The sequence below is a fragment of the Colius striatus genome, chromosome 1 (assembly GCF_028858725.1).
Source record: "Colius striatus isolate bColStr4 chromosome 1, bColStr4.1.hap1, whole genome shotgun sequence".
NCBI lineage: Eukaryota > Metazoa > Chordata > Aves > Coliiformes > Coliidae > Colius > Colius striatus.
In genome coordinates this window covers 128,289,017-128,304,309 of record NC_084759.1, presented here as the reverse complement: position 1 = coordinate 128,304,309, position 15,293 = coordinate 128,289,017, and positions in this window count along the sequence as shown.

Sequence of the window (15,293 nt, the reverse complement as noted above, 5' to 3'; positions counted from 1 at the left end):
GCCCTGTCACTCTCCTGTATGTCAGCAGGTTTGTCATCACACTCACACAGACACACACACGCAAAAAGCCTTTAATGCAACATACATTGAGCGAGCTACCTGTGCCACTGAAAAAATGGGGTGAAGGCAAGGCACTGTTATGTTATTACAGGGTAAATAAGGCTAGATTAACCAGGGGTGTGAGCATTCTGACATCACCTAATTACTTGGTGGCAGAGTTACAAGTGCTGTCTCTCCACTTCAGATTTTACAGTTAGATTAACTATTACATATTACTGTGCTCTAAGACAAGTGCTTTGATTCCTCAAATGTGGTGTCGCAGGCTACAGAACCATATTTCATAGTATTCCTTTGGGATAATACCAGTGTTACCCACTCAGCACTGCTGAAAACGGAACATCTACCCTTCAGGCACAAGCTCTGCCGTGTATCTTCTTTGGACTTTGATATTTTTCAAACCCCTTAGTGAGTCAAATTTTGAGGTTAGTGAGTTGAGTTGAGTTCAGTTGACTCAGCTGGGAGCCACTGGACACCAGAGCAGGCACAAGGGTGAGGAGAGGACCTCAGAAATTTGAGGTCAGGAGCAGCTGCAAGGTGTTACATCAGTTCAGTTGTTTGCTAAACCACACCTTGGAAGAAGGTGGTAAAGACCACTCACTTTAGATATTTAAAAGTAGATCAAGGAGTGGTTGAAATCACTACTGGATCATTTTGTTTCCCATAGCACCAATATTATTTTTATTCCTCTTTTGTACTCCCCTATCTTCAAACCCCTTGACTGGGGCAATGTCCCACTTAACAAGCAGAAACTGTCCTTTCCTGCAATCTTTGTATTGTTGTTAAAGCCCTGTTTCTTTCTTAATTAGTTAACTCTTCATTGACTGCTCTTCAACATAATTATACTAGGATTCTTGCTCCTGTTTCTGACTATTTAGTTCTCTAGGACAAAATCTTATAACTTCACTTAATTTTGTAGAGTGCACTTTGCCTATCACAGCTAAAGATCCTGACACAGCTTAACGACTTTCATTTGCTCTTAGAGAAAAGACAAAGACTTGACTCAGTCATTGTCCCACTATCAATCCTGTGACCTATATTCAGGAAAACGCACATTATTATGTAAATAAAAGTGAACTATACATTTAAAAGATCAGAGTGGTATACTGGAATGAAAATATAACTAATCCAAAACAAGTTAATCTCTGATTAAAAATAAAATTTTAACAAATAAAATATTGTCACAGTGCCATTTTTTTTAAAAACTGTAATTTCTTGAAGAGTCCACTTGGAACAACTCTCACTTTTTCATTATTTTTCCTGTTTCTAACTCTTACATTGTTTATTTTTCACTCCAGAAACAGAAACTTTACATCTGGTATATATATTACACTAATGATGCTTTGATTTAGAAATATACCTACAGATGTTAAATTATTCCAGTCAGATTTTAGTTACTTTTGAAACCTTTTAGTTACAGTGTTTTATTCTGGAAAGTATTCGCATTTTGTGTCTGGAGTTCATGAAAGTCAGACTGTCTTTGGATAAATTATGGTTGATTTCACGTTTTTCTCAAATATCCACTCATGGCCATAAATTTGAAAGATATGTATTTTACTTCTGGAGAATGTACTTTGAAATCAGTTTTAAATTTGGTTGCTAATCTGATGGCCTTGCTTTTCTTTTCTGTAAACAACATTAAACAGTGTCCAATGGGCTGGAGTCCAGAAAGGCTGTTCTCTAAATAGCCTTCAGGTAGAGTCACTACAGAGTGAAAGGAAAAACCCACAATAAAAGAAAAGTTTGATAAAACAAGCATGTATGCTTGTATTGAATACAAGCATGTATTGAATGTTACTTGCAATATGCATCTGTTTGCAGCTTTCGGCATGTGAATAGGTGAACTGTATACCGTTCCAGTGAGAAACGGCAGGTCGTACCCAGAGCTGCCTGTACCTGATATAAAGTTTCTGATAAGATCCTGGATACCAAAAAGATTATTGAGCAAATATGTTAGATACAGTAGTCTACTATTTTATGTTGTTTTTCCATTCCTGATCAAAAGTCATCGTAAGGCACATAAATATTAAGTAATTGGATTCTAAGCCTTTCTTGTGCCATCAGAATTAAAACTTGCTTTTAAAAAGTATTCATGTGGTTTAGGAAAAAAATCCACCATCTTTATTTGCTGGATTAATCACTTGGAGCAATGTGCTAAATCCACTGAGCCGTTCTTTTTGTGGAGCACAAGGCGCAAGCCTTCATTCTTGGCAGCCCCATCCTTCATGCCGTGCATACTGTAACCCACTGTTGTTATTTTTTATTCATCACAGGAGAGCAGAGTGCTTCCCAGCAAATAAAGGGACAGCTCCTCTCCAAGGAGCTTATGTTATAGCAGGAGATAACACTCAGGATGAGCAGGGGAGCACAGAGGTCACAATAAAGGTTGTGATAAAAACTTGACGTGGTGCATATGCTTTGTTAATCACAGAATCATAGAATCATAGAATGGTAGGGGTTGGAAGGGACCTTTAGAGATCATGTAGTCCAGCTCCCATGCAGAATCAAGTTCACCTAGATCAGGTCACGTAGGAACATGTCCAGGTGGGTCTTGAAGACCTCCAAGGAAGGAGACTCCACAACCCCTCTGGGCAGCCTGTGCCAGGGCTCCCTCACCCTCACGCTAGAATAGTTTTTACTTATATTTAAATGGAACTTTTTGTGTTCCAGCTTCATCCCATTACCCCTTGTCCTGTTGCTAGCTACTACAGAAAAAAGGGATGTCCCAACCTCCTGACACCCACCCTTTAGATATTTATAAATGTTAATAAGATCTCCCCTCAATCTCCTCTTCTCCAGACTAAACAGCCCCAGTTCCCGCAGCCTTTCCTCATATGAAAGATGTTCCAGTCTCCTGATCATCTCGGTGGCCCTGCGCTGGACTCTCTCCAGAAGTTCTCTGTCCCTCTTGAGCTGGGGAGCCCAGAACTAGACACAGGACTGCAGATGAGGCCTCACCAGGGCAGAGTAGAGAGGGAGAAGAACCTCCCTTGACCTGCTGGCCACACTCTTCTTGATGCATCCCAGGATGCCATTGGCCTTCTTGTCCACGAGGGCACATTGCTGGCTCGTGTTTAGTTTATTAACAATCAGGACTCCCAGGTGTCTCTCTGCAGATGCCGCTTTGGACTTAGTGTGCTTCATTGATTTTTGTGGGTGGTATTCAGATTGAGGCCCAGGAGTGGGAAGTTGGTCTAGGAAAAAGGAAAATAACTTACTGCTGAGATGTTCTAGGTGCAGAGACATCACGGAGGAAAGAGAGAGAGGTCTTCAAATTGTACTTTGTTGACAGTGAAGAACTTCCAGTAGAGACTACAGGCAAGATGGCTGTGGACACTTCTGCCCTTTAGTCTCCATGCAAACTGTCCATCTCATACCCTGGGAGCACTTGAGCAAAATGACCAGGTCTCATCTTATTCTTCAGAGCTTCTCTGAGATGAAAGTGCTGTGATTATTTTTGCCTTGCCAGATTCACCGATGTAGAAGATAGACAAACCTAGGAAATTATTTTTAAAAAACCCCAATAAACAGCAAAATTCCATTCTCATTCTTCTTCTCCTGTCATTACCAAAAAATATCAGTGGTCAGGGCAGCAACATTCTGGCCTATAAGACAGCTGATGGGAGGGCAGTTCTCATGTAGATTTCATAACAAAGTTATAATTGCCCTCTCAGAGGTAACTTAGATGGGTACATGTATTTCTTGTATATATTTATCTTATACTGACATGTCTCCACAAAGCTGTGCCAGAACTCACAGCGAGAGGAAGGCAGAAGCAGAGAACATGTTGCTTTATACTACACTTTCTACCATGAAATGGATTTAAAAAGCATTGATTTTTCAAGGAAAAAAAAGCACAAAATAAAAAACTATCTGCAGTGGGTTAGCTTTACAAAGTGCAATTGTCTAGTGTAACAGAGTTAAAACGTATTCAAATTCCCTGCAGAAAATATCAGAGCTTGCTGAGAACACTGACAGGTTATACTCGAGAGTTGTTCAAGCCATTGCTCCAAATATTAGTTAAAGTGAATTTAGCTACTGCAGCTTTTACAAGGATGGTATATATGGAATAAAAACACCTTTTGTGTTTACACATTCTCAGAGCCCACATGAGGCAGTGCATACTGAAGGCTACTTTTTTGACCCTACATCATGATTGGAAATTACATTCATAGTGCACCAAAAGAAATTGTATTGTAAAACAGTGATGTAAGTGCATTGCCATTCTCTCCACAGCAGCTAGCAGCTGCATGGAACAGCAGGTATCCATGCTTTATTATTTAGGATATATAGCTTCTCTTTACCTGATATTCACTAGGCTTTACCTTACGCTGCTTTTCAGAAACTCACAACTTCTAGGTGTGTCTCTTGCCAGGGGAATTTTTCATGTTTATCTATTGCACGGACTGGGATTAACTGTGGGGTAACAACTGCAGTTCCTTCATATTCCTCTCTGTATTATTACTACTTTCTTGTCCTTCCACCATAAATGAGGTAGCATTTTGCCATGTTCATAGTACAGAATGAAAAGCGACTTTCTTTTCCTTACTGCTCTTCTGCTTGAATACAGAGAAGATGTTAAGAAACAAATGGAAAAATTGTCCATGAGGATAAGCACTGCTTGCTCTAACAGTTCAGGATATACCAAGGTGTTTCTGAAACTAAGAACATTTACTATTAAAAAAAAAAAAATCTGTGAAAACCATGCACTGTATGTATCATAGAGATGGCAGGAGACAAATTAGAGGGAATTTCATATAACAGGTGATATTTTAAATGTCTATTCAACATTTAATGTGTACGTGACTTTTCCACAAGCACAGCTGCATGAAATGAAGTTTTGTGCCTACCTACCAAAATTACACAGATTTGCAGGCAAGCAAGAATTTTTCTCTCATTTAAAAACATTTCTCCTTGTGTTTGTATTACAGCACTACAAGAGCACAGACAGCCGATTTCCTTTAAACTAATGTATTTTTTTTTCCTAATAAAATTTTGTCTCTACAAATAGGAAAGAATATCTCCTCTGGAAATTATTTAAACCTAAAAAAAGAGAAAAATTTTCTGTTTCAATTACTCTCTGATAGGATAAAAATGTAGTCCATCTTCTGAGGACATTCCCCAAAACAGATGAAGCTTTATGGCACAGACAGCAGGATTTGAACAAGTTAGCCATCAAAACCACTAAAGTAAACCCTAATTCCAGTTTTAGCAAATTATAAAGTAGTATTCTACAGTACTCTGTGAATAATTTCGTATTATCAGCAGCTGGTTTAAAATAGAACAATTATGCCATCCTCTAGTGAGTCTATCATAACAAAAATATTTGCATGAAGTAAACAGACATTGAGTAACTGTGGACTTTTGTACTGGTGATTAAGTTGCATCAAGCCATGTTAAAAACAAGATGGAGAGACTAGAAAAAAAAATGGACATAAACTAACCATCATCCTTTTTCTATTCTGTTGCTTACAAAAATATCCATTTGTCCTTTGAACAGGGTAAAAAGGACCTACTTCTGCTACCAAAACAAATCCCAAAACCCAAACCCCCCCAAACCTCAAATGAACATAGTTCTTTCATACTCATTTTTAACTGGTACTCCAGGCTTTGTGATTTTTATTCTTTCTTCTGAAATCATGTGAGAGACTTTTGTAGCAGAAAAAAGGCAACAATCCATCTCTGATATTTGCACTATTTTGTATTGGGCCAAATTCCGAAAAGTGTTCTGAACCTACAGTGCGCTTTGCTGAATTATAACCACCAGCAGAAAAACTGAGCAACCTATCTCTTGAAGAGAGGTGAGGCTAACATTCTCCAACACCAGGAAATTTAGGACACAATCTCCCCATGTTTAGACTTTGAAGTTGGAGCCATGTGGATTGGATGTCCTGATTCAGTTTCTGTGATTTAAAAGTCACTCTTACATTCCTTTCTGGAACTGTAACTCCAGGAAATGGCCAGGTTGCTTGCTCGTTCTTTCTTTCTTTCTTTCTTTCTTTCTTTCTTTCTTTCTTTCTTTCTCTCTTTCTTTCTTTCTTTCTCTCTCTCTTTCTTTCTTTCTTTCTTTCTTTCTTTTCTTTAAATGAAAAAATGCTTAAAATCTCTAACAAAATTCACAAGCTGTCTCTAAAGCTCCTTGATTGCAGAGATTTGGTGAACATCAAGGCTCTCTGAATATTCACTGTTCTTTAAACAGTACATTTCCATGTAAAGTTCAAAAAGAAAAAACAGACTTTCTTATAGGTGTGGTATTGAACCTTATCTTTTTGCTCTTAGACTTATTTCTTCCTCATTGTAACACACTAAGGCAGTTACAGAAATTCTTTCACCAAGTGGAAAGAACTTCTATAATATGACTAGGTAACTTAGAAGACACTGGAGACATCAAGGAAAATGGACGTCTGCTTCTGTATGTTCCCTTGAGTCATGGCAGCTAACAGCACGATGTTTACCTTTAAACTAGTAGTTACCTGAACAATGTAACGCAGAGCTCCTCTCAGCTCTAGAGCAGCCCTGAGGTTAGTCAGGTGCTGTGATGAAGGTTTTTAAAAACAGATATATAAAGGCTTTATGAATAGATTCTGAAGTGGCCTGCATTTCTGAGAAGAAAGGTGCAAGTTTTGGAATTATGGTCTTGAAAATGACAACAGACTTATGGCTTTCTGCAGTAGTTCCAATGTCTTTCATTGTTCTGGAGCTTGAGTCTCTTGATCAAAATGAACATGAATCAGGAGAGTCTAGGAAAGAGTGTAACAGCCTTGAGAAGAAAACAAGGCCCTTTAAAAGCTCTCTGTTCAATCAATTACCATTTTTATCTAATTGATGATAAAGTTGAATCTGTCTAAAATTTGGAATCAATGTGCTTCGAGTTTTGCAGTGATTAAATTTGTATCATCCATTAACTTAACAGGATTCTAAAACATTGCACTGAAGGTCCTCTGCAATTTTTCATGGAGGTACAAGGTTGAATCACAAATTCAAATTATGTATTTCAAACACACCTGGAAAATCTTTTTAAAATGCTGCGATGACAATGAACAAAAAAGCTTTGCTCCAGGACATACATAATGATTGCTGTTGCCATCACAGAAATCTTTGTAAGAGAATTTATTACATTCTGAAAGAAGCAGTGAAGGAAAGAATAAACTTTGAAGATTGCCTCTGTACAGTTTACACAAGATACTCTGCATATCAGGTGAAATACATTTAAAAAAAGAAGCTGGATTCTCTCCAGATTTTCCTCCAGCAAAAAGCTAGCAAACCCAGAAGAGTGCTGGAATGGCAGCAGTGCTTGGAGATAATTAGCACATATCCAAAGGGCCACATCCAGATAGCCTGGAGCTCTCTTTTTACTACTGAATAGTTTCTGACAAAATATTGAATCCAACTGTTTTATTTAACAAAGGAAGGATAGTAAAGATGATTTTTAAACCTCTTCTATAAAAAGCAAAAGAATCCCCTCTTGGTTAGACCTGTGGAACAGACGCACGTCAAGAGAAGGCTAAGTGGGGAGTTTCTTTCCATTTGCTGAGCTATTTTGGTCCTTTAAGAAATATCATTGATTAGTTGGTTGTTGTCTGCGTGTGTTTTCAAGCAACTGTAAGGCTACTTACCAAATACTTGTTGCGTAGGCTATCACATGCCATGGGCCTGTAGATGGCATCACCGCAAGACGATTTAATGAGCATCCCTATGGAGACGTGATGTTGGGAGCGCAATAGCATAGGTGGAGTTCTGAAGAGCTAGATACAATTGCAGTGATGTCACCGCCTTGTGTTGTTTTAGTTAATTTAAATAACATCTTATTTTAACAAGTTCTTAATTTTTCTTAAGCACTCCTGAGCCTCGCTGAGCAAATTGCTGTACTGTGGTCCTATATAGAAATATAAAAGTAGTCATGATCTGTGAAAAGATTATATATTTGGACCTGGAATGATTGTTTTATTTGTGTTTGTATAATATTCACTGTATTCATTGGGAAAGACCAAAGCCAATGAACTTTTTACATTCCCTGTGCTTTTACACAAGGTAGCGTTACCGTTTGTCTAGTTAATAAAATGCTTGGGACCAAGCTGGAAAAATTAAAGACTTACTTTAGTAACAATATTTCTATACATACACATATTGTATGTGTACTGCAAAATGAACAAAGTCTAGTTTCCCATGTGTTTTGTGTGACGGGAATATCAGCTAGCCACTTCTTCCCTCTAAGTCCCTTTGTTTTCAGCCCTGTACTGAAAGGTGCTTCTCTAGTATCCTTCATTTTGCGACAAAGTAACTGTTTTGTTCCTATGTTTGTTCTGTCTGCACAACTGGCTACTCACTTCTGCAGTGGTAAGAGACCACATCACTGGGCAAACACTAATCTGCGTTGCTTTTGACTGTTCAGTTGCAATTTGTGAGACCTTGATTTTTTTTTAATCTAATATCCCTCTGGAAGTTTTGGATTAAGTCAGACTGTAGGGTCTACATTGCCAAGTCTTCATCGTCTCACTGCTCACCTTTCAGAACCCAATCTAAATGCAAGTAGTTATCACCAAATGAGAAGCATGTTTGTTTACTCTGGACTGGTACAAATTACTGTAAAAAGCCTGCTTCAAGTACTGTACCTAACAACTATTTCCACTGCAATTACTAAGGTGCAAACTATAGCTTTACTATTATTTTGGGTACAGTAGTAACTTAAATCAATGTTTCTTAGCATTTTGGGAAATTTCATTTTTGTACTAAAACTGACACATTTCTTACACAAAATTCCAATTAAATTGTAAATGCTCTGAATTCTGAAGAATATATAAGCCCAGTGTAAAGTCATAATTCATCTTTGCTCTGATTTCTAATTTTTCTTTGTATCTACATATACATATACAAGAAAGATAATAATCTTAGACAGTTTGCAGTGGTGTTGTTTTCAAACTGTACAGCACTAATGGTGATAAATGACACTAAAGAGAATTATAAACATCTGACCTCTAGTGGCAGCTATCTCACCAGTAATTGTAAATAATTCTTGATGTGGAAGAAGTGGAGTTGGAAAAGGGGGGAAAAAGTGGTTATAGAGTAAGATGGAACTGTGAAGTGGAGCCTGAGTTAGTTGCTTTGCTAGATTTTGTTTAATTATCTTTTCTGTCAAGATTCCACCATCAGAATACAGGATATTTTTATGAAACTTCTGTTATTGAATCTTCAGAATTTATTACTATGCTTAGGAAGTGTTTGTATGGTCTTCCAAAAAGGTGTTTTCCGAAAGAAATACAGCAATATTCTAACAGCATTTATATCTTAATACAGGAAGTCTTTAGCAAGTTTGTTGCTTTGTTTGCTTCCTCTCCGTGCACACCTAGTTATTCAACAAGCATGTTTGGTTAGACTTCATTCCTTCTCCTCAACTCACATATAAGATTTCCCTAGTGAAAATACATACTTCACTACCAGCACTTTGTACATCAAAGTTTTTGTTCCTATTGGAGTAAAAATACAGCAGCTATTCCATAAACAGAGGTCATAACCTTTCTAATCAAATGGCTAATGCAAATCTTAAATCCCCTCCATGAGAAACAACAGTCTTGTTTTTAACCCCTGTAGGATTAAATATCAAAGTGCTGGTTTACATAAATGTCCTCCTAAGTCAGAAATTTGATTGGCAAGCTAAGATTATATCTGCTTCTCCTTACAGCTTTATGAAGCCTTCAGAACACTGATACAGTCTTTTTAACATAATGATGGCAAATATGAAGTAGGATCTGTAGTTTCAAAGACTCATTATGTTTTTGAGTCGGAGTTACAATAATTCAGGCTTATTTCCTGAAGCCAGGCTGAAAATGAAATTATGTACGACTCAATTTTGTACATTAAAAACAAGTTGATACAGCTATACGAAGATATGGTTTCTGTAACAACAGCCATAAGAGCACACAATTTAGCCCATTTAAATGATCAGAGTAATTGGGACATAATAGGTATAAATTTGTGTTTTCCTTACGGTTGACATTTGCTGATTTGAGAAGGTCATAGACCATGTACCAGTTTCATTTTAATGTTTCTCATAAAGAAGCACCTCATTTAATTATCATAGTTACAGTTAAACATCTTTTCATGTTTGAGACATTTATATGTTTTCTACCAAATAAATTTTAAAAAAAGTAGTATTTTTTCATCTAGAAGCCTTGAGAATCAAGTTTTTCTCTGTCTGCTGAGACTAGTTCAAAATCTCCTTCCTTATCTTGAACGTGCTTTGGCACAAACCCAAGATACCCAAAGGCTTGACCTACACAAGATGTCAAAGTGAATTAACAAAAAAAGATGTGAATTTAAAGTGAATATAACTCAAGCATATATAATTTCTCTATGAACACTCATTTCAGAGTCAGATGGCCATAATTACCTTAACTTAATTCATGCTCAAAGGGAATTAAAATGAAGTGAGGTAATGGTTTATCGACATGGAGATACACTGTACAATAAGCTTGGTGTAAATTCAGAATTCACCAGCTATTTTGCTCTGACTTCCCTTGTGGAAATACAGTATGCCCTCCAGGTGCCTTTGCATGAGGCAACTTAATTTTTTTTAGGTGAAAAAAACCCCCAAAATGTGGAAGTGTAGGCTGATTGATAGCAGGTGCAGAAGTGATCGTATTTCATTGGTGCTACGTGTAGAAAGGTCAGTGTATATCATCTGTGCAGTTTAAGTTTATCTACTGTTTTGTGACCATAATGGCATTTCCCATCCTATAGGGTCTATTTTGAACTGGAGAAAGCCAAATTACATTTTTGGTGTTTCCATAGCAGGGGAAGAGGCAGCATTTTAGTACAAAGTACCTGGTGTACCATCAATTCAGATTTTTATTCACTCTTCAGTAACATCACCATGTAGGAGTGTAGAGAAGCCTTAACCATTTCTGAATGAAAACATCCAAAAGCAGTTACATACAGTGTTGCCAAGCTTAGTTTAATTTTACTGAATATCCTGCTATTAATTGTCCCCTAAATGGTTTATCATATTTCTTTATTCATTAGATTTAACAGAATTTTCTCTTAGCATAAACAAAGCAATGCAATAAGGAATATGGAGAAATATCCCTACTTGCAGTTACGCCCTTTAAATTTAATCAGTATCATCAGGCAGTCTCTGACATTATTATTCAGTTATGAAAACATCCCCAGCCATGTTCATTCAGCCATTTCTGCTCATTTTTCCAGGCACAGAAAGTTTGCACCATAGCATGTCTTGTCAGATTTGGAGCCCTTCCAGTACCTGATGAGCATATTAACAGTGCTCCCATTCATAGATGAGAGCCTGCCAGTTCTATCTAATTTTAGTTAAGTTGCTATTTATAGATAGATCACTGCGTTTTCTCTTGTGAAAGCCTTGCAACTGCTAGGCACAGAGGGAGTGTATTTTTGTGCTGTTTTAGTTGGCACACAAAAAGTTCACGGTTGTAATTTGCTAAAGTCCAAAGTACTCTGCAGTCTTCCCAAAGTAACAGCAATGCTCCTTGTAATGATTTACACAAAAAATATTGTGGCATCATTGGCTATTTGTTTCTCCATCCACTGAGATTATTACTGTGTCAATAGTGTGGGCAACCCAGAAGTCAGATGATGGTACTAAAGTGTAGTCTTTGATAAATATTAATCCATGTAGAAAGGTCTCAAGGTCCAAAGTATAGAGGAGAGAGGTAGAATTTTGGCTTAGATCTTTCTATGCTCTAATACCTGGAATACAGGTCAATTGAACTGAATTAGAATAAAGAACATATTAATAACAGTAATAATACTACTTACTTTTTCACTACAGTATTTTGTGAGAATTTATTCTCTAACTTTGCAAATAGTGCTAAATGCCTAGAAATGTTATGTGGAAGAGATTCTCCACTGCACACATGAGGTCAAATTTATGTATATAGATTGTTACAACTTAGGCATTTCACTAATGTAACAAGAATTATGCTTCTATACATATGTACATATATGTGTGTATACGTATCTATATGGGAAACTGAGAGGTAGCCAAGAGGAAATCAACATTATATTTTATCTTGCAGCAAAACATGCATGTGAAACTATTTGGAACTATTAAAAACTATCTCATTTAAAAATAGTGTTCAAATCATGTTTAGTTTAGTGCTGCAAAGTTGTTCTTTGGCAAACACGTGGGCCTTTTCCACTTCAAAGGCACTTCATTGTGTGTTTTAGTAATTGTTAGTTTGTTCCCAGTTTTATTGACATGACAGGATGGTGATTGAGAAATGAAGTTTATTTTTTGTAACTTGTGATTGGGGTTCACCTCATCTTGGAATTTAAAAATGGATTCTGACCTTGGTAGAGGGAGGTTCAAGTCACAGAGTTTCAGTCTAGGTTGGAGTCTTTTGGCTTCAAAACACCCTAAGTTGATAGTGTCTGCTCTTGTTTTGTCTCTATATAGGCCTCTGATATTGGCGATGTATGTCTCCCATATTTGTAAGTCATCCTTGCAGGGGCTGTTTAGCTTCTTTCTGATGTGGTATTTCACTTACCTAGAATATGTATTGTGATCATCCCTCATTCTTGCTCCAATAGCCATGAAAACTTTGAGGTTGGAACAGATACAACTACTATCACAAAAAGTCAGAAAATAATCTTTATACTCATCAATCTTAATTGCATTCTGATTGCTAGATAATATGTTTACCACAACAAGAAAGAGGCATTGAACCAGCAGATTTAGTTTAGTTTTGGTTTAGCTGAAATTCATATTCAGCCTGGCTGGGATTATGCCAAGGCAGAGTTGAATTGGAATTGAACCAGAAAAGTAGTTAAAGAAAGAAAGAATGGCTTACTTTTAGTGGCTAATGGTTCACGGGACAAAAAATAATTTTTCCTCTATTAATTTGTAGCTGACTGCTCTGTATGACGAAATCCATGCCTGCCAATCCAGAGGTCACAGACTGGCAGAGGACTGCCATTTCTCTAACTTTCAGAGGCAGAAACGTGTTTTAGCGGCATAGTTATATCCATAAGACTGTATGACTCCCTCCCTCCTCCATCAGAACACAGATGTTCCAGAAAATGACTGGTTTAGATGTTATTGCAGATACAAGCTGCAGCATTGCCTAATGAGAATTGCAGGTAATGCTGTAACACAGCTTTAAAAGGGCCTCAGATTAACAAATATTTATATTACTTTGAGCATGATTTACAGTGGCTGAAGATGTTTCTTGTTTTTTACTGGCAGGGTAACATTGAGAAACCTTTGCAGCTGCAGGCACATTTGGTTCTTTGTTTTTAGGGATGTAGAAAGAAAGGCGACTCAGCATGCAGAGGTGACGGTATTGGCTGAAGGCCAGGAGTCCAGAGAGTTTCGAGCTCTCATGTCACTGATAGACCTAAACATCTGCATGGTGGATAGAGCACATACACGTGTGCTCAGCCAGCCTCTGTTCGTGTCATAGCTATGTCGCACTGAAATCCTCAAAATCTTAAATGAGATCAAGAGGCAAATAGCCCCTCTGCCAGCTGCCCACACCATAGGTCTCCCTTTGTGCTGTGTGGTAAAACAGTCATCCCCTCATGCCTCGGTCATCATAGCTATGGCTCCTCTGGCACAAACCCACTCCTCACAGCCCACACACTTTTCTGAAGGCTGATTCATGGGCACATACATACATTGTTTACCCCCGCCCTGTAGCTGATTGCAATAGATTATTAGCCCTGTTCTATAATCACAAATCAAGATGTTTTTTCAAATGGACTAATTTCCTAATGCTTTGATTTAGTCACTTCTGAGAACCTCCTCCAAGTACAGCTCTTCACTAAAGATACCCCACCATAATTTGAGAGACTCATTCTTACTGCATAGGCTGTCAAATCTCCCTCCTTGCACCACATCAAGCTCTCTTTCCTTGTCTTGCACTGCTTTGTGGTGTCTATTAAGCAAATTAATTATGTTCTCCTTCTTGTTTGCATTACTCTATTTTACATGTCTTTTTCAGACTTCTCAGAAAAAAAGCTTCCAGAAATTGTACTTTCTTCCACATTTTCTTGTGATCCATACAGACACGATACCATTTTTTCATTGTTAGGTTCAGACCCAGTGTGGTTTGTCTTCATCAATGCCTCTAACAAAACCCAACACATCATCAGTTGTTGTTCTACATCCCATAAGAAAGAGTAAAAAACTTGTAGGAGGTGATCAGTCACAGGAGCTTCTGCCACCACCTGGTGGGTTGGGGCTGGGTTTTGCAAGCACTTAAATGCAACATCTCCATCCTTCTTCTTGGATTTGATCTGCCATCAGTATTCCTATTCATCCCAGGCATTTAGAGCATTGATGAGCTTAATTACAGTGACTTTATGGAACGATTTTGAAATGATCATCCATTATAAAATTGGTGACCTTTTTCATACACCTGCAGTACTCAAAATGCCTGTGAGTCTTCCTTTATGGAGATAAACTGCTGATAGCAAGCCAGGGTTTATCATTTCAGGGAAGCTTTTTACCTATGTGCTGAAATAAGGCATTTTCCCTTACAAATAATATTTGCCTTTAAAAATATTTATTTTAATGTAATCACTTTCATCTTTCCTATCCTCATCCCAACTCTGTAAGTTTAAAGTCTATTCTAGTTTTTGGTTCCCAAACCGAGTGCAACAGAATCATTCTACAAAGTTTTGACTGGTGCTATGTCCCTAGAGAATTTAGGCTTTATAGTTACAACCTTCCACTCTCTCTTATGGCACTCATTTTGGGGTCTATAAATGCTAGCATCTGTATCTAAAGTAAAAGAAAATTTAAAATACTGGAAGGACTCATGGCTCCACATCAAGGAATCTGATGGCTTTTCATTTCTTGACAATATTTGAAGTTCTTTTTTGCAAGTTCCTTGCTGCTGAAGCTTCTCTGTGTCAGTGTGACTCAAAACAGTTGACTTCTTTTTGTTCTTCTGTACTTCTTAGGACATTTTCTGACCAGTGACAGCCAGGTGACTGGTAGCTTTATTTACCCATCTTGTCTTTCTGAACTGGCAGCATTCCACCTGGGCTTCCGAATTTGCCTAGACACTGCGTAGCTGCACCAGAGCTTTTATCTCCTCAATTATATGTCACCTATAAGTCTGTCTTGGGAAGCCAGCTGCTGTTACTTGAAATATTTTTAGAAAAGATCCAATGCTTATTTAAGATTATATAGTATCGTTTTGTTTTTGTGAGATTGTCAGAATTTATTCCATTTAGGCCCAAGAGTTAATCAGCTTTCA